General features: G+C 41.3%; 1 protein-coding gene across 18 annotated transcripts in view; it reads right to left on the reverse strand.

The window, feature by feature from the left end:
• Larp4b (La ribonucleoprotein 4B) overlaps nucleotides 1–20657 on the reverse strand; it is a 95796-nt gene extending 75139 nt beyond the window's left edge. For 13 of the 18 annotated variants that reach the window (XR_010058882.1, XM_063276490.1, XM_039095764.2 and 10 more), the window contains exon 1: nucleotides 20152–20292. The gene's annotated coding sequence lies outside the window, so the exon portion shown is untranslated. Of the gene's footprint in view, nucleotides 1–20151; nucleotides 20414–20495 lie in introns of those variants that run through there. The other 5 variants (NM_001107361.2, XM_063276485.1, XM_063276484.1 and 2 more) reach the window with 5 other exon arrangements.
• Nucleotides 20658–23649: the final 2992 nt, after the last annotated feature.

A 23649-nucleotide genomic window follows, 5' to 3' on the forward strand; every position in this document is an offset into this window, starting at 1 on the left:
TATATATAACTTGAATATATTACTGATATTCAATTAAAATGTCACGTTTATTTATACTTAAAATGTGTCCTGATGAAATCAAAGAAAACATGTAAAACATTTTCATGAACAGTAATTGTGTTGGCTTTAGTTATAAAAAGGAAGTAAGACATTTAACTACAGAAAAGCAGAAACCAGCGCAATCAATCTCAACTACTTAAAAATGGACAAAACCTGCAAAGTAAGTGAAAATAGCATGATATAAAATGATAGACAGGCAAGTTTTAACTATACTTTTTTAAAAAACTCACCTAACAGCAATCATTTAAAAAAGCAAAAGAAACTAAAAGGGAATAAGCCAAGAGATTAACAATGTGGGACTAAGGTTTCACTTCTGGCACACTGCACAGATATGCACACTGCAGCAAGGGTACAAACAACAGTACAACTCAGCCCACTGATGTTTCCTTCATTATCACTCACACACGAATGGCTCCCTACAGTGCTGGCCAAGTGAGCACTCTATACTCCACCACTAGCACTTACACAGTGAATTAAGTGTAAAGTTTAGTAAGGTCTCTGCTCAGCCTCTTGGCGGGGTCCAATCCCTTAAGGGATGAAATGCAGGCAAAGTACTAGACGCCACTATACAGCCACATGCTCCAACAACTCCAACCGAATTTCTAAAAGCTTACCGGAAAGAAAAAGAAAAGACGGTCAATGAAGGGCCAGCAAGACGGCTCAGCGGGTGGAGGTGCTTGAGCATAGGCCTGACAATTTCACTTGATCTGGGGATCCTATAGGGTGGTAGAAAAGAATGGACTCCAGAAAGCTGTCCTCACTTCTTCACATGCACCCTGGCATGAGTCAGGGCCACATAGGCACATACATGCACACACACACATGTGCAAATGTATACATACACAAAAATAATAGTTTTCAAGTTAAAAAATAGTAAATGAATATTCATCTGAATAAGTAAGCAGTTTTCCTGAATTTAAAAAATTAAAAAAAAAAAAACCAGGCTATTCACAACTGTACACCTGCTTTAAGTATTGTATGGATCCCTGGGGAATCAATTTTAAAAGCCAAATTGTTTTACTTTTAAGGTACAACTGTATTTATAAGTGAAACAGTTTACCTACTAGACTTTTGTCTTTTTTGAAACTAAGTAAATTCACCAGGGGGAGAAAATTGTCAAAGCAGTTATAACAAAAGTTATCAAAATACAACTCTAGCATTTTAGGTCTGGAACGAAGGCTATGTCTTAGTGTTGTTAATTTTCTATTTCTAGAGAGGTGTAAGGAAGTGAGACAAGAAAGGAATTGGAGTGTCTCACCCATTTGCTCCATGTTGCTAGATTATATCCTCTCGTGGCTGTTAGCATCATTCTGGCATACCTAAATTATGTATATTCTGGACACACACACACACACACACACACACACACACAATGTAGCGTTCCTCAAGGGTGGCAACTCTGCATTTTTCTTTCAACTCACAAATTACACACTATATTCACTCGTCTTCAATAGTGGAAATACGTGCAGAGCAAAGATGGCCGTCTCCAGCACGGCTGCTATGCTTTCATTTTACACTGAGTGTCGCTGTAACAGTCTCTCCAGTGACTATTCCTACAGTAAGTGTGTTACTCAAAGACACTGGCAGGTGAAGAAAGGAACCCAATCTCGGTACAGTACTTGTCTAATTGTACATTTACACTGGCACCCAGCACAGGTGCACTCCTAATCAGACGTGGCTAATAAGCTTCAAGATTATTTTAAAATTTCCTTTTATGGATGCACACCTGTACTTCTACTGAAAAGCCCAATGGGGGGATTCAAGTTGTTCGTGCTGGGGAAGAGGGGAGATAAAAATCAGACACCAGATACGACAATTTATTAGCAAAATCTGACTGGAAAGATATCTATTCACAAGAAATATACCAAATACAGTTGTACTTTTAAATGTCACACTAATAAAAATCTAATTTAGAACTTATGGCTGCTTTTATGACATACTGTCAGGTCCCAAAGAAACCTGGGACAAACTCCACTTAGTACCTGTGGCTCCTCCTAGCACTTCTCATCCTATCCTACCCAAAACCTCTCCAGCCCAGAGGCTGAACTTCCCTTCCCCCAGCTTCTGATTCCTATAACAACTCAGTCATTTTGGTTACAAACTCTCTTGGTCTATAGCACCTCTCTTGTTCGGCTTGTCCATATTTCTCACGGTGTGATGGTTTGTATATGCTCGGTCCAGGGAGTGGCAATATTAGAAGGTGAGGTCCTGTTGGAGTAGGTGTGTCACTGTGGGTGTGGGCTATAATACCCTCATCCTAGCTGCCTGGAAGCCAGTCTTCTAGCAGCCTTCAGATGAAGGTATAGAACTCTCAGCTCCTCCTGTTCCATGGCTGCCCGGACTCTGCCACACTCTCACCTTGATGATAATGGACTGAACCTCTGAACCTGTAAGCCAGTCCCAATTAAATATTGTTCTTATAAAAGTTGCCTTGGTCATGGTGTCTGTTCACAGCAGAGAAACCCTAACTAAGACACGTAGCCTGGTTCAGTCTTGACCTTTCCAGATGCCTCTGGATGTTCTCTCCCTCTTATCTACAATAAAACACTTCTCCTCAACTGTACCTAGGAGCCATCGTGTCCTCATTTTCATTCACAAAGTTCTACATACTTTCAAACACTTGTTTGAAAACATTTTTAGCTGGCATCCTTCTTAATATAAAACAACCAAAACAAAACAAAAACTAAGAATTTGGATCATCTCATTAGGTAAGCCTCTGCTAGGAAAGATGTCATATTACACATTAATATTCTGACAAACTCCAAATCACAACTCCAGCATTGGTGTATAAGGAAACTTAAAACAACACCATGCGGGACTAGGCATGGGTCCTCTCTCTCATTTTGCACCTGTAAGTTTGCTTCCACAGCTGCAGCATGTGGGGAGCCCTTCTCCGCTCACAACTTGTTGCTTTTATTCTGTATGTTCCCCTTCCAATAACCATGGGAGAGCTGCTTCTACAAATGCTTCACACAATTTCCCAAGAGTCTGAAAAGCTGGGCAGAAAAGGACACAACTACTTTAGCTTTATCTTCCTAAAATGCAGGCTTGACTGGTTCACTTATCTTTCTTGTTCATTAGGGGAATGCCACTATCAGGAAATGCCATACCTTACACTTGGAGTCTCTGCAAGGTTTACAACAATTATTTTACTTAACCTAAATTGGGAAAGCATATAAGAGAGGGAAAAAAAGGCTTAATCAAAATGTTAAATAAACCCCATGTAAAAAGTCAATTGTCTCTTAAACCCAGACTGCTTATAATACATTCTGACATTTATCTATGGCTTTTTTTTTTTTTTAAAAAGAATGTTCCCTAGGTTTCATGTCCCCGGCTTTGACTTTCAGTATGCAACCATTTCCACGACTAAGTCAACCGTGCCTGGCTTGTCTGTGCCTTCTACCATCCTGGCTTTGAGCTCAGTCTGTCACTTGGTCCTGCTCATTGGCTGTCAATGTTGTTGCAATTCAATGAATGTATGTGCTTCTGTTTACTCAAGCTATCTCCTTAGGAGGACGAACATAGGGTGGTGTAGACCTGTAATCCCAGATGTTAGGGGCTGGAGTATCCCAAGTTAGAGGCTGGTTTGGACTACATGGCTAGACCATGTCTCAAACAAGTCAAACAAAATACATACGGAATCCAAAAAAGAAAAGAATAACTTGTCAACATTTCACATGTCACATGTCACTATCCTGACAAAGGCAGGGCTCCCTGACGCCAATCTTTCCTATTTGTGCTCTAGAAACTGCATTAAACACTTTCTCAGTGGGCAGCTTTAGTAACTTTCTTTTTGAGTAGATGAACTATTTTGATGAACATTTTCTTGGGACCACCGACAATTCTCACAAAAATCTTCATCCATTTACATTTGAAAACAAAGAGTTCTGGTGGACAAGATTAGTATATACTTGTTTCACAGAATCCACAGTCAGTGGCTAGAGAAGACACTCAAGCTTCAGATATCCTCTTAAGATATCTACAGGGGTGAGGAGGGAGGGGGGAGCACCCTCTTAGAGGCAAAGGGGAGGAGCAAGGGGTAAGGAGGTTCATGGAGGGGAGACCAGGAAGGGGGATAACATTTGAAATATAAACATCCCAAGGAAGATTAAAATGATTTAATAATAATAATATTTTTAAAATTCTACCATGGAGAATTCATCATTACTCAATTGTTGAATGGGAAAAAAATCTCTATTCGCCTCACCCTTCGTCTTCAAAGGCTGCGCATCATCCAGTCCAATGTGTACTTACAATTAAGAGTCTCAATCAAAGATATACAAACAGTGAAGGTTGACATTTTAAGCAAACTTAGAAGTGAGCATTTAAAGGGTGAATCTAGAGCCGAAAAGCAGCTAGAGACACCACACCTGCTCTGCTCAGAGGCACTGATTGCCTCCTCTTAGGAATAGAGCTGAGACCAACCACACCTAAAACCTGAGGCTTCTGATCCCTCAAAGCTGGTTTGAAGGATCAAGCAAGAAAACACAGCTACTCAGAGACCCTCCACCAAAGATGGAAAAGTCTACTGCAAAAGTCATCTTTGTCAACTGAGCACACACTTTCAGAGGAACGCACACGGGACAGTAAGGGTCATTCACCTAGCCAGGCATGTTAGCCAATCAATCCTGGAAGCAATGGAGTGCCAGTATCGGTCAGACTGCCCTTCTATACAGACTGCCCTTCTATACAGACTGCCCTTCTACATCTACTGCAGTTTCTAGAACACCTGTCTTCACTTTTTTGTAACACATTAAGTGATTAGTTTCACAACAAAAAACAACTTTAATACACTGAGACAGTTTTTTATCCCAAGGAAGAGTAATTTATCCAAAAACTAAAACATTCCAGTTTCTCAGAATGTTCAATCAAAACTTCACTTTATTATTAATCAGTCATTAACCCAAACAAAGCAAGAGTACCTTTAATGTGTAATGAAGGCTGTGAAACCCACCAGGCCATGAAGCTTTAGAGAAGGGAGCAGTTACTCGCTGATGACAAAGATGGCAGTTACAGAAATGGCAACTCATCTTCTTCATAGCCTAAATTACAGTCCTGACTATACGTCCTCAAGTATTGTTACATGAACATGCAAATCGCCTTCCTTAAAAACTAAACGCCTAGCTAGGTGCTCACCTGTAACCCTAGCACTTGGGAGGCAGAGGCTGATGGGTCTCTGAGTTTGAGGCCAGCCTGGTCTACAGAGAGTTCCAGGACAGACAGTGCAACTGAGAAACCCTATCTCAAAAACAAAACAAAACAAAACAACACAACACACTAAAATGAGCCGAGAGTGACAGTGATGCTGGCAGTCCCAGCTACTTGGAGGAGCAGATTACTTTGAGCCCTAGTGTCCAACGCCAGCATAAGTAACAACACAAGACTGAATAACTGAATAAGTAACTCATTTAACAGCATTATAATTTATGAACGGGAAACTGGGAAAAGTGATAACACTCGAAATGTAAATTTTAAAAACTCCAATAAAAAAATCCCAGCATTATAAATGATAAAACATCTCACTTTAAGATATAGAATATGCAGCCTTCTTTCTCCATTTAATATGTTTGTGTATACATAAAAGTATGTAGATAAAATAAGGTATCTATATTTCATATTTCAGTGAAGTGGAGCTATTTCCCAGCAATTATAATCCTGTATTCCTAAAGAAAAAAAAATCACACCTCCTAAGTAAGACAAAGTGCCTAAATATAGAGTGGATATGATGGGTTTTTATTTTTTAAAAAAAGTAAACATGAAAATGAATGGTTTTTGTTCCCGTTTCCATATTAAAAAGGTTTTGAGAAAAAGCCAAACAAGTCACTGGGGCTCAGTGGTTGTGTATCAGCGCCCACCTCCAGTCTGGGTCCTTGTCTGTCTTTCCCCATCTTCAGCACTTCCTGCTTTAACTGTTTCAAACAGCCTAGGGTTGGAGAGATGGCTCAATCATTAAGAGCACTGGCAGAGGGCCTGGGTTTAGTTTCCATATCCATCCACACAGCAGCCCTCTTTTGGCTCCAAGGACACCAGGCACATGTTTGGTGCACATACATGTGCTCGGGAAAAAACATTTATACATTCCAAAAAAAAGTCTTTTTTTAAAAAGTAACCCAATCTTGACTCAAGACAGAAGAGGGAAGAAATGAATGAGAGGTACAGGAAAGGAGAAATTTAAAAAGAGCCAGGCCAACCCTGACTGGATGTTCTCATGACCTCGTTCCTGGGAGCCAGTCTCTCCAACATAACCTTTCACAGCCTGCTCCTTTCTCCAGACTCACCAGCCATTGACAGTAAGTATCCCCCTGCAGTACCACTGGATAGACCTCTCAAAAGAACAGTCTGCTTTGCCTTCACCCCTCTGGCCTGGTGCTTCTGCTTCTGTAGCTACTCTTTCTTAACCACCCTGAAATGTTCTTCCTGTGTGCTAAGCAGAGTAAGAAGCTCTGTATCCCATGCAATTGAAAGGAACTGCAAAAGCAAATAGGTAGTTACAAAAATTAATGTGTGCACACTTAACTTGAAGTTGTGTGTGTTCTTTTGATCTTTGCCCTAGACCTGACCCGGTCCGGTCCTTCTATTGATGTTCTTCTTACATAAGCCATAAAATATCACTGTTTCTTTAAAGCACATCTAATGCAGATGGAAAACAATCTAAATACGCAATGTTTATAGAAGCTTTATTCTCCTGTGTGTGTATGTTGTGTGTGGACCTTTTGTATCACCCTCAAAAACACATTAGAAGCTACTTCCCTCAAGACAGGGACTGCCAACTAGGTCAGGCTGACTGAGCAATGAACCCTACGGATTCTTGTTGCAGCCTCCCTAGAGCTGGACTTACCAGCACAACGCCATACACTCAGTTTTTTTCTTTTTCCTATTTATTTACTCTACCTTGTATGTATTAATCTTTTGCCTGCCTGTATCTATCTGTACCAAGTGCATGCCTGCAGATTCCCTGGAACTGGTATTATGGATGGCATTATGTGGGTGCTGGGAATAGAACCCAGGTCTTCCACAAGAGCAATAAGTGCTCTTAACTTCTGAGCCAACTCTTCACCAGTCCCCAACTCTTCTTTGTGTGCTCTCAGCTACCTCCTCAGACCCTCCACTACAAACTTATGAGTACACTGTAGCTGTCTTCCAACACACCAGAAAGGGGAATCGGATCCCATTAGAGATGGCTGTGAGCCATCAGGTGGTTGCTGGGACTTGAACTCAGGACCTCTTGAAGAGCAGTTGGTGCTATCTCTCCAGCCCCATTTATAATTTCTTAGTGAATGAAAATATTGACTACTTTGATTTCTAAGATACAGTATCCGTTATGGCAATTAAATTACATAATTGCACTAACAGAGGGTCAATGTGAACAAGGTCATGAGGCTTTGGTAAAGAGGTAACTCAGCCAAGGAGGAGCCTACCAGCCACAGTGCAGAGCATTCCGAGGGTGCCCAAGATTTCACAGAAGAGTATCAAATCTGGTTGGTGAATGCAGTCAGGAAGATGTGGCTCTAGAGTTTCTGCCTCTTCTTGAGTCATGCCCCTGTGTTCACTTTCCAGAAGGCCAGTTCACAACGGTACGCTAAATTTCAAGACAGCCATCTAATCAACACGCAGTGAAATTTTTATGGTTTGGCAGACTCCTATATGTTGGATGTTTAAAATAAAGTTAACTCTACTACCCTTTTAAAACATAAAACCCGATAATCCCTATCTGAAGGATATGCAAATGACCCAATTAAAAACCTGCAACTAGATTGCTGTAGCCTCTTCTCAGAAAAGGTTCATTTCTAAATTCCAACTGTTATTAAATTCTTCAAAAGCCAGTATCTCTGAAACTATCCTAACTTCTTAGTTCCCTTCTAGAATTCCACCAGGCAAGTTGGTCTTCCTAAAACATGGGCCTTCTCGGATTAGTTCAAAAATCTCTAGTCTGCCCTCAGGATGAAGTACAAATATAAGAAGCTATTCAGATATTACTTTTCTTCCTCCTAACAAAACCTAATGAGTTAATTCTTTTATGTCTCTTACTAACCCTTTCTACCCTGGAATATGGCACAGCAAATTATGATCATCCCATCAACTCCAAAATTTTGTCACAGAGAAAGACATTTGTGCCAGCCTGCCTGCCTTGTTCACACTGTGCTCCTAACAGGACCTAATAGAGTAGAATCCCATTAAGTGTGTGTCTAATAATTCTTTTTTGTGGCAGTAAGTGTGGGGAGACTTGCCTAGCAATTAAAATGAAAAGCACAGGAAGCAACATGGTTCCAAGTAAAACCTTCATTCCAATTGATGGGTTACACACAAAAGACAGCATTTATTAAGTTAGGGTAAAATTACTTTGAATAAACTTTCACCTTCGTTTTAGTCTCTAGATTTAGTGTGCATGCATGTGTGCATACAAGGATGCATTTGAGATCCAAGAGTTACATATCAAAGCGTGACATTAAAAATTAATCTAATATTAAAAACAACAAATCAGTAAAGAAGTCTCTTAATGGCAAACATACTAAAGCAATTATTTGTATGGGAGGAGCAGGTAAAAAATACTGTTTTGAAAATCTGCTCAAAGGGGTTGGGGATTTAGCTCAGTGGTAGAGCGCTTGCCTAGGAAGCGCAAGGCCCTGGGTTCGGTCCCCAGCTCCGAAAAAAAAAAAAAAAAAATCTGCTCAAGCACTGACTGCTCCTGAAGAGGTCCTGAGTTCAAATCCCAGCAACCGCATGGTGGCTCACAACCATCTGTAATGAGATTTTTCTGGTGTGTCTGAAGACAGCTACGGTGTACTTATTATATAATAAAATAATAATTTTTTTTTAAAAAAAGAAGAAAGTCTGCTCAAAGCTTATCTCACTGGGAAGATATTTAATATAAATGACCAAATGCTCGAGCTAGACACCTACAAATACATTTTAGCCTTTCCTCAACTAGGAAGTATGTTCTGAAGTATGATGAATACTTGCCTGGGAACTGGACTCCTTCCCCACCACATTCCCCTGGGTTTTCTCATCAACAGCACTGTGAGGACATCTTAGAAGACGGAGACACCACAGAACCTGGTGCATAATGTGCTAAGAGTCCTGAAATGCTGAAATACCAACTGTTCACAAAGCCACAGTGTCAAACTACAGTCTCCAAGTAGTAAGCACTACAATTGCAGACACTTAAAGTTTCCCAAAATAACAGTGTAAATGGTACTATTAAAACATAATGAATATCCTCTATCATGCAAGAAGTAATATAACATTTAAAAAAAGAACCAACGTTCCAACATAAAATAGAATCAAATCTCACTTTAGCTTAGTACTGTAAAAGGTCTGTCTCCTAGCCAACTCTGTTTCACAAGTAGGTTATAACTCAACACAGTCAGGATTATACTCCCTTTTTAGGAGACAATATACATCACATAATAAATTTTGAGCAGAGAATCCACACCAGTACTTGTAATTCCAATTAACTGGATATAGTGTGGTTCACAATGAGTACTTGCCTACCCAGTGAGAGGACCTGAGCTCAACCTTGTCGACTTCGACGTTGGTTTTGTTTTTTTTAGACAAGAAGCTTCCCATGGATAAAACTGTAGCTTACCTCAGTAAGCTAAGTGATCATGTTAGTGCTGTCCAGTGTGGCACCTCCAGCTGCACGGTAACATTAAGACTTTTTCATTAAAGCTTTCTCTTTTTAAGACCGTCTTATTATGGAAGACATGCTAGGATTGAACTTGGAATCCTCCAGACTATTCTTCCTGAGAGCTAGGAATACAAAGATGGGTACACCTGGCTAGAGCTTGCATATCTAACATAAGCCCCAGATATACATTATTGTATCATCTGAGTCCAAGGGATTGGAATAAGACTATTTTTTTTTGCAAGGGGTTGAGTATTGATTGTCATGGGCTTGAAAGTATGAAAATAGAAAACAATATCATTTTCTGTCTTTCTGAACTGGATAATGAAGAGCAAACTGTCCTCTGGCCTCAGGTGTTCTGAAGAATGAAAAACAAATCAATAGCTTCAGTCTTCAGAATTGTAAGACGAGCACACTGTTGTGAGCTGCTGCAATGTATTCAACTCTCTAATTTTATGGGGAAACTATTGTTAAACTGAGATCCTGACAGTGTTTGCTGACTTGAAAACAGCAAACAAAACCACACATAGGAAAGCTCTCCAAAAACTCACATTCCCTCTAGTTTCAGTTTCTCTTTTTTAAAAAACATGGATACTGGGCCTTTAATCTCTGCACGAGGGAGGCAGAAGCAGGTGGATCTCTGTGAGTACAAGGTCATAGTAGAGAATGAAAGCTACAGCTTTTAAAAACATTAACAGGGGCTAGAGAGATGGCTCAGTGGTTAAGAGTACTGACTGCTCTTCCAGAGGTCCTGAGTTCAATTCCCAGCAACCATATGGTGGCTCACAACCATCTGTAATGGGATCTGATGCCCTCTTCCGGTGTGTCTGAAGACAGCTACAGTGTACTTATATACAATAAATAAAATCTTTAAAAAGAAAAAAAAAATTAACAAAAGCCACACACACAAATATGCAAGCTATGACATTGGACCTCTGAACCTATACATATGTCCCTATGTTAGCACCAAGGATACTAAAACAAACAACTGCATGAATGCTTTAGTAAGCAAATCATATAATTTATATGAACTTCTCTTGAGTTTACTTTCTTTCTTTTTTTTTTATTAACTTGAGTATTTCTTATTTACATTTCGATGTTATTCCCTTGAGTTTACTCTTTCTTAAAGGTAAACTATAATCCAGTCTGTTAATATTATATGAACTGGGGGATGCTAAATCACAACACAATCTAAATCAAAGTTGCTGGATATTCTAGAATGACAAAACCTTTACCTTTCCTTCAATACATACAGTCATGTACTACATAACATTTAAGCTAAGGATAATGCAAACATAATGGTGGCCTTATAATAACAATGGAGCTAAATATTGGGGGGGGGGAGGCTGGAGAAATACTTCAGTAAGAGTACTTGATGCTCTTGCAGAAGACTGGCATTTGATTCCCAGCACTAACATCAAGATTACAATTGTCTATAACTCCAGCTCCCAGGGATCTGATACCTTCTTTCTGGCATCCATGAACATCTGTACTCACATGTACAAACCCTGCCACCACCCTACCCCAACTCCAATGCACAAAGAGAAAAAGAAAAAAGAAATATATATATATATATATATATATATATATATATATATGAATTCCAGTTGCCGACTGCTACTGTAGCTGTTGCAACAGATCTAATATCTGGTTATAACACGTGACTCACTGTTGAGCAGTGCTGACATAAACAAAGCTGCTGCACTACCAGGTGTATAAAGACACATGCGGTAATGTATAGATAACATCTGAGAAGGACGGTTATAATGATCCTTACTAGTTTGTTTATTTACTACACTATGCTTTTGAGTACACCATTTGTTTTTTAAAAATCTTACTATAAAATAGCATGGCCATGTTATGTAGGTAGCAGTATTACATCTCTCTAAGCCTTGACTATATCAAAAGGCTAGCTAGGTGAGTGACTAGCCTGTCCTGCTTGTGCTAAGCATTCTAAGGTATTCAATAGTCATAACAATTAAACAGCCTATCCGCACTTCAGAACATACCCCATCATAAGCAACAAATAATATTCCTTCAGTATTTTTTAAATCTTCTTAAAGAATCTGCTTTTATGGTTAGAAAAATGGTGGTTAAGATTAAGAACATGTACTGATCTTCCAAAGAACCTGAGTTCTATCCCCAGCACCCACATGAGGCAGCTTACAATTGCCTGTGGCCTGTAGTTTCAACTCCCTGTAGATCCAATGCCTCTGACCTCTCTAGGCACCTACCCCACTTAGCTTTAAAAATTAAAATTTGAAGTTCTGCAACAAAAGTAAAAATATTTTCACCAATGCCAAGACTGGTTTTACAGACTTGCAAGTGTTCTGACTGAGCATGCAGCTAAAGAGTGCAGCCAGAGGTGGGTCCACACTGGAGAAAAGCCAGAAGAGTATTAGCCTGAGGCCATTCCCAGCCCCATATCCAGACCCGGGAATGCAACAAGTTAACAGTCCTAACTCTGTCACTAAACAGCTAGCCGTATTTCTAACCAAGTACAACTTCTGTATACTTCAGTCTGGTTTTTTTGACAGTTGATAACTAGTTACCAAATCTCAACTGGCAAAAGAGTGCAGACCAAACAAAACTCAAAAATGTCAGAAAATGACTGTGATACTTCAAAGTGGTATTAATCTTTACCTAACACTATATTAAGCATCTAGTAATTCCAGACAGATAACAACAACAAAGTTAAAAACTCATCAAACTGGAGTAAAGTTTATTATGCACCACAATGAAAAGTACTTTCAATATTCTGAACTTGAAAGACACAGTAAAACAAGAGAGTCCCTGGGTTTGATTGAAACCTACTAAAACACCATCATTCTGAATTGGGAAGTAATCTATAGAAACAATTTGAATTTTCCACGTCACGGAGATTTAAATTCTATGACCCCAAGTGCTTCTGGCACTTTTGGTTTTGGCAATTCTAGTTTCTACCTCCAATCTTTTTTGTGTTTAGATTTAATTCACCCTAAATTAGCCAATCCTGAAGGACATTTTCAATAGAAAAGGTTTTAGTTTATCAACATATTTAGAAAAGCATAAGAACTATGCAAAAGTACAGAACACATACTGGGCACACAGTTTCTAGCATTTCACCCTTTGGTCTTCCTCATGGTTCTCTCCCTCCCTAAGGGTGTGAAGAAGCAAATATGCTGACTCACCAATTACTCATTTGTACAACTGGTCTGTACTCCAACTGACCTGTTAAAGGCCAACAGTAATTTGCATTTTGGCATGATAACAATAACTGGGAAGTATGGGTGTTAGCCACTAAGGTAACAGGACTTAATAATCATGCCAGGCAGTTTTGTCTGAGAATAAAACCAAGTACCCACATTAAGTAGAATCCCTGAGACCCAAGGACGGAAAATTTAAATACTATACATTGTCTTTTAAATGTTTACCTCGTTAAAGTGGGGAGGGGGTGTTATGCTCTTATCACAGTACTTTAACTCTACTTTTTAAAAGTTTTTGTTCACATAATAACAACTAAGTGGTGAAAACAATAGACTACACCCCATACAAGTGTCCTCCCAAAAGGAAATCTGATCCCTTGTAAGCCATTAGGAAGAAGTAGTAGTGTTCTCCAACTTGACCAAAAATTTCCCTCTTTGCAGACTCTGGTTAAAAAGTAACTGGGACTACTTTTAGAAGTTACTGTTAGTTACTAAAGCAGAGAAATACAATTCAAGTGAAGGTGCCCAGCAGGATATAAATCTCAACAATGAAACATAAGGATATATTGTAATCAACAAAGAGAAAGGAGGGCTCAACAAAGTCTAAGTCTTTACAGACTAATGCCACCCCTACCCCAAGTGCTGGGGCCTCATAGCCCAGGCCTTGAACTCTTCTTGATCATTCTGCCTCTACCTCCCAAGCACTTGGATTACAAGTGTGATCATCACACCCAGCCTATAGAAAGGTTGTACAAGGTAATTTTTTTAAATTGGCATTGAAACCGTGGTTCATCAAGAGTTCATTTCACCATTGAAGCCACCTGTAACTTTACACCAAGTTGGCCAAGGGGTTTGCATCCTTTACTGTAATCAATCGACAATAAAAATACAAAGCTTTCTGAAACATGAAAACGTTCCTATTTTTAGAGATGTTATTAAAAAGAGAATGTTCATTAGTTTGCCTTGATAAAATCTGAACTAACAATATACTTTTAAAAAACTGATAAATGGCAGCAGAGTTAAGGCATATTTTAAAACTATTTTTTAAGCATGCATGATTTTGCACAACACAAACTAAAGGAATCTGACCAAGTTACCCTTCGTGTAGACTGGAACTAGGCCTTTTCAACTATGACCAAGGGAAGTAAGAGGAGTCTGCATTTTGCCCCTAAGTAAAATCCATGTCTGTGAGTTCATTTCTGACTCTTCCATATGACTTTCCATAAAGCAGAACAAGAATCTTCTTAAATGTCTCGGTTTCATTATCTTTACTTTACTATGCATATGGACTCATGCCATAGCATGTATATGGCAGAGTTCAAATTTCAGGAACTGGTTCTCCCTCTCAACCATGTGGGATCTGGAGGTCAGGTTTGGAGGAGGCACCTTTAACCTGCTCAGGTAACCTCACCAGCTCCAAATAATTATTTTTAAAAGTCAATCCTGATCATGTAATTCACTACTTAAAAACACTCCAAGTGTTTCCTGATGTTCTCAGGATAAACAACAAAATCCTCAACCTACACAGGGACATCCAAGGCCCTACAAGACCAGCCACCACCTACTTCTTCCGGCTTTTTCACCTCATTAAGCCATTTCTACATTAATTTGTCACAAGCTCTTTGTTTCTGACTACCTCAGAATCACTACAACGTCATTCTCTGCTGAGAGTGCTGCTCTCGTCTCCTCTCTCTCCTCAGTACTTCCCTCCAGGCCCACATCTCTGACCTGTTGAACACTGGGTGAAGTGGCTGCACTCCTACTTCAGCAGGCACCAGGTACATCCAAATGAAGACCAGATACTTTGCTTTTCTCACCACACAAGGCTGGGGTTTATTAAATTCCTCAGGGAGACGCTCTAGAGCATTTGCCTGGGACAAACAGAGCTTACTTCCCAGCACAGCACCCCCATACACATACAAAAACAAGTCATTTGTGGCCTTTTATGATTCTGATACTGTTCTGGGATCTGGATTCATATGAATAAATAAAATAGAAAAAAAATCCCTTGTATATGTCACGGAGTTTATATGAGTACAGAAAACAGACCACAAATAAATACTGTACATGGCATGTTATAGTGCCGTAAGTAAAATGAAGGAAAAATACAGCAAGGAAAGGAAATAAAAGAGAGCCAAGGGCTGACTTAATACATATGACAACTGTAACTATCAAGGGAGCATGTAGCTGTCACCAGCATCTGAATGCCAGTGCATATGACTTTAATATTACATTAAAAGTATGTCAGAAATACTATAATTATTTTGGGTTCTGTTAATAATAATTTAATTTTAAAGCAAAAGATAGAAAAAAAGCAAAAACCTACCCGAATATCTTTAAAGACTGAAGACAGTGAAATCTGAGGTCTAATAGTTTAATTACTAACTGCGCCTAAACAATTTTATCCATTAAATACAGCTACAAAAAGTCAGAATATAAACTAGAAGAAACTTCACAATGCAGCCTTTTCAGGTGTCCAGTGTTGTTAACAGATACCGGCAAATACATGGTCAGCAATTTCTTTTACACACCTGGGAGATGTCCATAGCCATGCTTCCATCTCTCATCACACCAGGGTTTCAAGCGGGGAAAACAGTCACAGGCATAAAGAGACCTTCCCCATAAGAAGTGTCCCTGAGTTGTGCTGTCAATAAGATGCAACAAATAAGAAGCACCCAGTCTAAACTCAGAAACTAGCAATGATTCCCCGAAGAGCCATCTTCAGGAATTAATTCAGAATATTAATAAACTAAGCAAAACTTTTTAAAACAATACATTTTGGAGGGTAGGGTGGGGCATCCAATTTCAAGCAAAGAAACTACCAAGAGCCAAGACAGTGATGCCATGGGAAAAGGTTAGGAACAGAGAAGAGGATGGCCTAGAAGGTGGAGCAGAAAATGAAGAAACAGACAGTAGGTTACAGTGGGCAGGTCAAAGATTTTAGAGCTGTCCTGTTAAGTTTCTAGGAAGGGTCAAGCAACCAGGATGTGCCTGAAAGGCAGTATCTGGTAATAGATGGCAAAAACAGTTTTTGTAAATACAGGAACACTTTATTTTGACCAAGCAAATAAGAACCACCCTGATTAACAAGCTTTAAGGAAGACTTAGCATGCAAACTACAAAAAGATATTTTCAGTGACACCTGAGTCTTTTATCAGTGAATATTAAGCTTCCTCCAAAAAATAACAAAGCAGTACGTTTTCCATTTGTGTTAAATACAAAATATTTTCAAAGGCCTAGGCCTCAGAAGCTAGGGTGGTAGGTATAGCAAGGAAGAGAAAGATCACACAATCAGCAGCATCACTCCAACACAAATCCTTCATGAGTAAAATAGGGGTCAGGACAGTTTCCACAAAAAAGTGGTGCAGAGGCTGACTTTATAAATACAGAAAAAGAGCTGTGGAAGAGGAGAGCAAGGAATGACAGGAAGGAAGCACAGCTAATAACTTCTCCCATTCTAAGGTAGACACTTACACATGGGAAATAAAGCAGCTTGTAAAGCACAATATTAAGGGGAAATATTTCCAAGTTAGAATTTATTTTCCTTCTCGTCTGGTTTTGTTTTCACATTTACATATTTAGTGTGTGTGCAGAAGTCAGAAGATAACTTGCAGAAATTGGTACTCTCCTACCATATGGATTCTAGGGCATGAACTCAGGTAGGCAAGCTTGAGAGCAAGAGTCCTTAGCAGCTGAACAAAAGGCCCCTTCCTTTTCTTAAGAGAATTTAGAAGCTTACTATTTCAATTCCATGCTCTAATAAGAAAATCCATTTCTAATTAAGGTAACTGCAGAGAACATCAGCTTCAAAAACATCAACAAGTCTAACAACTGGGAGCAAACTAGCTGGCCTGGTGGTACTTGCTTGTAATCCCAGCTACTGTCAGGCACGTTGAAGACCTATGGGCAACTTAGGTGAGATTTTTACCTTAAATAAAAAAATTTAATCTTTTTAAAGAGGGCTGGGAGTAAAGGTCTTGCCTAGCATAACCAAGTACCAGGGTTCAATCCTCTGTTCTGTCAAGTAAATCAGGACAAAACATTTCAAATAAACTGAGGTTCATAAATTTAACTCTCAAATAATACTATTATTACTCACTTACTATGTACTCTAAAATGAACTCTCACAGAAAAAACGAGATTTCTTGACCTGAAATAATAATACAAGCAAAGCACAGCAGTAACCCTTTTCAACACTCAGCTCCAGCCTGCATTGTCTTCCTTCCATCAGAAAAAGGCTGAAATGGTGCAATGGTGGAAATCACAAGAGGATACTACAATCTTCCTGCTTCTACTAATCTGAAACTAAGGGATATACTTTAAACCTCAGAGTATCTACAAGAGCATGCGTGTTAGGAAAGTGCTGTAAACTCCGCCTTTACTCTGTAAGAGCAAATGGACTTCACAGGAACTAACATAACCTATGCAGCAGACCACCAACCATCACTCCTCACTAGACACAGACTATAATCCTAGTTCCTATTTCAGCGGGTGCATGCTCCATGATCTAAAAGCCACAGTGAGAGGAGATTATCAGCTCTTTCCTGCTGGTAACATCAACCAAGTCTAAAAAGTTTGTAAATTTTGTTGCAAATCTGAGTAGCTGCTGCTACTTGAAGGCACTGTTTATTTTAATTACCATTAAGCTGATACAAACTCGATTAACATTTTGGAATTTCGTTTCATTTAACTTTGTGAAGAATTCATGAAAACAGGTGGTTAAGTGAATGAAATATTTGTTTCCACGGAGTTCAAATACATTTTTGTACATACTTAGGTAAGTCACATAAATTTATTTCCTCAAATCTCAGGACTTTTTCTTTTTTTACAAAATGGGCAAGACCCCAGGACATGATTATGAAATTGCTGCTCCTTAAGTTTGCCACTCTTCTACAGAATGTGGTAAAATGAATGCTAGCAAACCTCTACGCCCATATCATCATCTATTTTCTCTCTGGTTCCTACTAAATATAGTATAACTCCTTTCTCCAAACTTATATGCTGCCTCAGAACCTGTCTTCTATGCTAGAGACAAATAAGACATGTAATGAATTAAAATTGACAGCTATAAGGCAGAATATAAAAAATTGGAATTCAGTAACCATAAAAATAGCAAAAAGACAACATCTACGTGCTTCATCAGTCTTATGAGACTTTTCAGATGAGAAAGTCACCAAGAGAATAATTTTTCTTTTTTTCTTTTTTCTTTTTTTATTTCTGGTTTTTCAAGACAGGTTTCTCCGTGTACTCCTGAGAGTAACTCTGTAGACCAGGCTGGCCTCAGATCCACCTGCCTTTGCCTCCCTAGTGCTGGGATTAAAGGCATGCTCAGGATATCTTCTAATGACTAAGAAGCCATACCATTTCTATCCATATAAATAAGTCAACTCGAGTCACATTAGTATTCCAAACAGGAGATGAAATACACTTCTAACTAGTGAAAGTTTTAAGGGAAAGTGTACTAACTAAAAAGTAAACTTTCAGGGAGCATTCTACTTTAGCAACTCCAACAAACCTCCTTAAACTATTCCTTGTACAGCTTGATTACAAAACTGGCTTTTGTTGAAGGGGCTCGAGACCCCATATGTACAACAATGCCAAGCAACCAGAGCTTCCAGGGACTAAGCCACTACCTAAAGACTATACATGGACTGACCCTGGACTCTGACCTCATAGGTAGCAATGAATATCCTAGTAAGAGCACCAGTGGAAGGGGAAGCCCTGGGTCCTGCTAAGACTGAAACCCCAGTGAACTAGACTGGTGGGGGGAGGGCAGCAATGGGGGGAGGGTTGGGAGGGGAACACCCATAAGGAAGGGGAGGGGGGAGGGGGATGTTTGCCCGGATACCGGGAAAGGGAATAACCGGGAAAGGGAATAACACTCGAAATGTATATAAGAAATACTCAAGTTAATAAAAAAAAAGGGAAAAAAAAACTGGCTTTTGGTATAATAAGCACGAAGGAAAAGCCTCAACCATTTCAACTTCTGTAAATTAACCCTGAATGTAAATAAGGGGAGCCAATCAAGTTAGGAGAGTATAAAAACTGCACATAATATACTAAAAGATCACCAAAAATCTCCTCTTGTGGTCTTGCAAACACGAACTCAAAACAAACTGCAAGTGCATTTTAAATATCCAACTCAACTTGAAAAGGGGAGTAGCTAAATATCCTAAAAGAAACACTTCTAAGTTGCTACTGTCCCTATTACAAACTCCCTTGTTTAACTGTGTGCTACAAACTAATTCCACTGCAGCCATGGAAAGGAAGCCCTCTGTTCGGTTACGGAAAACTTCAAAGTTTCAGTTTATGATTAAGACAAAGTATTCCTCAGCCAGTGAGAAGGCAGATTGAGATCATTTTCTCCGGGTCGTTTTCTCACATTTCGAGTCAGTCCAAATTCAAAGCCACCTTACACCAAAAAATGAGGGGGGTTAACAAGATTACATCCACTGAAAGTCACAAGATGCAATGACCTCGACTCTGAAACAAACTCAATGTTCTACTATACAGCACTAAGAAGCAGGTGGTTAAGAGGTTCCTGACCGGTTACCGTGAATCTTCTCATTTGATTTTTTTTTTCCTCTTAACTATTTCAAAGTCGTCCCTGCTCAAGTCTATCAAGTGTAAGGGGAAAAGGGAGCAGCATTCCAAACACACAAACGAGCAACAGGATCCTAACTTCCTGGTTCTAAAGGAATGCGATTCCCTAATGAGCCATCTCTCCCCGCAGCAGCGAGTGCGGCTGTCTGGCCGGTCTCCGGCGGGACCGAGGGGGGCGAGGCCCCGGCGCCGCACTGCGGGTCCCCGGCGCTCGCTCGCCTGCCCTCGGGGCGATGGTGGCCTGCGACCCCAGCCCATTCTCCTCGGGTTGCAGAGGCAAACCCGCAAGGGCCTCGGGGACACGGCCTCAGGGACGACTCTGCACACGTCTCACTTCGCTCCAGTCCTCTCCGGCCAGGGCCGTGTCAGTCAGGTCTGACCCCGGCCCGCAGGTTCTCCCAGGTCCAGTCTAACCCCGGCCGCCCGGGCCACAGTCCAGCCTGCCCTGCCGGTCCCTCCACGGCACTGCCCCTCTTTCTGTCCTCCCCAGCGCCGGCCCCAGCTGGGCCCCGGCCCTGTGCCGTCCCCTCCCCGCCCGGGCCCGGCCCTGCCCTGCCCGCCACTGGCCCAGTCCCTCCGGGAAGATGGCGGCCCGGTGACAGGCTGGTGGAGGCGCGGGTCCGAGCACGGGGCGCCGGGGCAGGCCGCCCCGTCGGTGACCGAGGACGGCCCGCTCACCTGTCAGCCGCCCGCCCCGCCCGACCGGCCGCCCGCGGGCTCGTCGCCGCAGCCCCGGTGCCCGGCGACCGCGCAAAACACGCGGGGACGGCCGAGGAGGGAGACGGCAAGAAAAGGCGGCACGGCCGGGCCGGGCCGGAGACAGCAAAGAAGAGCGGGCGCGGGCTTGGCAGCGACAGCAGCTGATCCTTCCTTTTTCGGGCCCGAAAATGTCTCAACCTCGAGACTCCAGATCCCCAACGCTCCTTCCCGTTCGCATGAGAACACACAGATCCCACTTCCGGGGCCCTGCGGAAGTCCCACCCCCGCGCGGCCCCGCGCCCTACCCCGGCGCCCTCACCCACCCGGCCCGCCGACTGGCGTTTGGCGCCCAGGAGAGCCTAGCGTCATGGCAGCGCTGCGTAGTGATTGGCTAAGTGGAAAACGCGAGTCCTCCCTTCTACTTCCCCCGGCCTCTCCGCGCGCACCCATCTCGCGGCATCTGTGATTGGCGCGTGCGCGCAGGATGCCTTCCCCGCCCCGCCCCGCCCTGAGCTTCTGCGCGCGCCGCACACCCCGTCTCTCCCCGCCCATTCTTCAAGCCCCGCCCTGTAGCTGTCCGAGCGCCAGTTGTAGGTAGGCAGCTTAGCTTAGCATCTTCTAAGCAAGTGCTAGGGTCCCGGGCCTCCCAGCTTGGCAGCATCCTGGAAGCCCACCCCTCGCTCCGGACCCGCTGTCCCCAGGACCTCGACCCCTGTCCCGCCCTTCTCTACAGATTCCCCGACTTCAGTGTGAGACAACAATGATTCAGATAAGCAAAGAAACCTAGTCGCTTCCCAGAGAATTGAGACTCGTAATACCTTGCCTTTATCAATTTTCTTTAAAAAAAAAAAAAAGTATGTTGCATTTACTTTACTTAAAACTTGCTGCCTACTTATCTGCGTTTATGCGCCGGTTGCTTACTGTCTATAATGCATTATTCGAAGTTGTACGAAATTTTCCCGAATGAAAAGGCTCTCTCAGAACTATATTCACAGTTACCGTACACCCGTTCTGCTCCTTGGTTTCTACGAACAGTTTTCAAATGCTGAAGCGTGCATTTTGGAAGAAGGCTTCTTGGACTCTCATGCACTGGGTCTTTTTGTGGGAGTTTATTCTCTTCCCTCTGGATCTTGATGCTCAACCTGTGGTGTTTAGACTTCAGAGCAAGGGTCTTTACCAACTGAGCCATCTCACCCACCCCCTGAGTGATACCTTGTTGCCTTTTACTAGGCTTAAGACTATTTCCTAGTTAATTGTTCTCACAGACCTATTTCTTCTTCAAAGACAAGATCTCACTCTTTTAACACAGGCCGGCTTTCAACTCACATCGATTATTCTCTTGCCTCCCACCTCCCAGGTTGGAAGGACTGCCTGGCACTACTGTGCCCTACTCATAGATGCGTTTCCTACCCTGTAGATTGAGGAACCCTAACTTTCCAATTACATTAGTGTCCTAAGCATTCTTAAGAAAGACATTAGGTGAGTTACTCAATCTACACCAAAATAAAGCACAACCTGTACACTCTATACATTGCACTTTTTTGCTGAAAAGCCAAGTCAGTGTTTAATATGTGGTTTTCCCTTTAAATCACCTGGGATGTAGCTCAGGGATCTCGGGTACCTGACTGACATATGGAAGGCCCTGGCTTCCATCCTAGCCTGGAGAGAGAAGGGGAGGAAAGAAGAGGAGAGGGAGAGAGGGAGAGAAGACGAGAATCTAGAATCCAGAGCATCTTGGGTCCTAAAAGCTATGATTATGTTCCCCTCATTGCCCATCCTCTACTTCTGATCAACTCTTGCTTATTTTCTCCCTTTCATATGGTCCTATCTCCCTTTTAGGTCCCCTCTGTACTTTGTAGGTCTAGTAAAGACTCAGCAATCAGAGCAATGGCTCTCACCTATTATCTGAGCAGCTCAAGGAGGTGAAGCAGGAGGATCATCACTATGAGATCCAAGCATGCCTTGGGGAGCTATCAGCGTGAAACACTGTTTCAAAAAGTAACTGAAAAAAAAGTAACTATAAGAAACAAGAGATCCATCCCATCACTCTTACCTCCTTTTTTTAAACTTTTAAACATTAACTTTACTTTCTTTTCCTGTATGTGTCCATAATCATAGTACTCAAAAGATTGAAGGAGGAATCAATGGTTAAGAGCACTGACTGCTATTCCAGAGGTCCTGAGTTCAAATCCCAGCACCCACATGGTGGCTCACAACCACCTGTAATGGAATCCAATGCCCTCTTCTGGTGTGTCTCATACCTACAGTGTACTCATAAATAAAATAAATAATTCTTTAAAAAATTTTTTTAAAAAGAAATTAATTTAAAAAAAATTGAAGGACGATGATCTCAAGTTTGAGGCCAGTCCAGATTTTGCTGTTAGTCAAGGATATCAAGGAAAACCTGGGCTACAGAGTGAGGACCTATCTCAAAACACAACATAAATTCTAATTATTTCCAGCTACTGGTTACCCATCAATTAAACAAATATTTTCTAAGAACTTCCTCTGTGTTGAGAGAATCTATTGAGTTCTGAGGTAGGGAGAAGAATCTTGAAGAGAAAATAACAAAGAAGCAGGGAAAGAGAGTGTAGGAGTTTCAAGAAGAAGATCCCAGCCAACTCCGGAAGGAAACAGGAGTGCTAGGTAACCCAGTGTTAGGTAACAAAGAGTGTAGGGGCTGCTCGCAAGCCTTCCTGAGAGAAGAAGCACCAGTTGGGAAGCTAGAGACAGGCTAGTCCTGTTCAGTGAGTCAAGATTTTATTATGAGGCAAGGAGGAGGAACCCTTAAGAAGCTTTTGTAAGACTTGCTACAGAGTTTCTCCTACCATAAAAGGGACCAGAATAGAAACACACTAAAAGAACTGGCTAAGCCAAATTAGGCGGAAGTGTCAAAATGAATGGCAGTAATATATTAGAATATGATGAATTTTTTTTGAATGCGTGAGCTCACACAGCTACTAGGGTGTGTGTGTGTGTGGTTTGTTTAAAAATAGTAAAGATGATAAAAGGGAAAACTCTTCTTTAGACTACTGGCTAATAAATGAAGAAGAAATTGTTTTCCTAGATCAGCCCTGCTGCCACTATAGAATTTACAACAGCCATGAAAGCTAAGGTGAATGAAGTTTACTGAGGCCGAGGTTATATATGACACTTCAATGCTTATTACGTTCAAAGAGAAAAAACATTTCGCAGTTGACAAATGTGTGTGCTCCTCCTGAATCAAGTGAACCAAGTCAGCAATAATGGCTTCCTGACTGACATGTGCTCCCATGAGACTAATTCAGTCATGTGGGATTCATGCCCAAAACACAATGAGCAAGATGATGTGTTGAGCATTGCTCCGGCCACATGTGGTTGACACACAGGGAACCATAAATCTCTTTTCCCTGTCTTTTTGCATGTTTTAATTTCTTTATGATAATCAAAATGCGAGAATGCTATGGGGGATTTTAATTTCCTATATGAATTCCTATA

The sequence above is a fragment of the Rattus norvegicus genome, chromosome 17 (assembly GCF_036323735.1).
Source record: "Rattus norvegicus strain BN/NHsdMcwi chromosome 17, GRCr8, whole genome shotgun sequence".
NCBI classification, from domain to species: Eukaryota; Metazoa; Chordata; class Mammalia; order Rodentia; family Muridae; genus Rattus; species Rattus norvegicus.